The sequence below is a fragment of the Aplysia californica genome, unplaced genomic scaffold (assembly GCF_000002075.1).
Source record: "Aplysia californica isolate F4 #8 unplaced genomic scaffold, AplCal3.0 scaffold00673, whole genome shotgun sequence".
NCBI classification, from domain to species: domain Eukaryota; kingdom Metazoa; phylum Mollusca; class Gastropoda; order Aplysiida; family Aplysiidae; genus Aplysia; species Aplysia californica.
Window position 1 is genome coordinate 390,173 of NW_004797943.1, and position 1,496 is coordinate 391,668.

The window sequence follows — 1,496 nt, forward strand, 5'->3', positions numbered from 1 at the left end:
TTTCACTGTGGATATTGGGCAGTGATCAGTAGTGGGGGGAGGAGTAAATCGGCCAGATCCGAATCAAAGGACCTATGCTAACGCTTGAACCTGAAAGGCTTACCTGAAACATCAAAGCAGGGGGCTCTCGTGGCCTAGAGGGTAAGGTGTTGGCCTCTCATTCAAAGGTTCCGGGTTCGAATTCGGGTAGCGAAACATTTTCTTTTCTAAAATTGTCTCCTTTCACCTCCTTTCCTGCTCTCTAACAATATTCTGTCGTCTGCTTTCGTCTCCTTTTTCTACCCCCAACCCCTCACCTCCTTTTCCCCTTCCTCTGGGCTCCTGACTCTACTTTCTACTGCTGCTCCTTGGCTCCTTCTTACTGCTATCTTTCAGCCACACCCTTGATCTTCTGGTGAGAAAGATATACACCTAGCCTTCTCGGACAAGGGCCAAAAAATCTGGGAGGGCCTATGCGAAAGTTGTGCACGTTAAAGATCCCTTGGTGGTCTAAAATCGATAAGAGTAGGCTTCGGCCGCCACTCGGGCAAAATTCAGATTTTTCTACCAACTGAAAAGGTTAGATATGTCCCGCGAGTTCATACGGCCTTCTGCAGTTGCGAGCGCCGTAAAACACTTACCAAAAAAACAAAAACATATAAAAATATTTTTTTAAGAACCATCAAAACAACACGTCTTCTCTTTAATTCCAAGTCCTACAACAGTGCTCATATTACATTACACCCTGAACAAAAGACAAAAAAAAAAAAGACAAACTGAATAAAGAAATTATACGAACATATTGTGGGGAAAAGCACCTTTATTTTTTTTTCTTTGAAAAACAAAAACATTACCAACAAACAAACCAAACCTGTATTATATTATTTGGACACAAAAAAGAAGATGACAACACCACAGGAAAATTATCTTTACAGCACAAACGAGTTTTTTTCTACTTAAAAAAATAATAAATTTGTATAAATAATACAAGACTGCTGCAAGATGCGTGCGTTCACAGGAGGCTTTCTGTGAGGATGTGTAGCTCAGGGTAATTTACTCTCTCTCACTCTCTGTCTCTCTCTAATTCTCTCTCTCTTTCTCTCTCTCCCGCTCTCTTTGTCCCTCTTCTTTCTCTTTGTCTCCCCTCTTTCTCTTATCCTCTTTCTCTCTCCCCCCTCTCTCCCTCTCTCTCTCTCTCTCTCTCTCTCTCTCTCTCTCTCTCTCTCTCTCTCTCTCTCTCTCTCTCCTTGTCTCTCTCTTTCTCTTTGTCTCTCTCTTTCTCTTTGTCTCCCCTCTTTCTCTTTGTCTCCCCTCTTTCTCTCATCCTTTCTGTCTTTTCCTAACCTCTCTCGGTCTGCTGCTCTCTACCTTACCCCTTTTACTCTGTGTACGCGCGCACGTGTATGTATATGTGTGTGTGTGTGTGTGTGTGTGTGTGTGTATGTGTGAGTGTATGTGTGAGTGTGTGTGTGTGTGTGTGTGTTATTCACGTTTGTGTGTTTGAGTGTGTGTGTGTG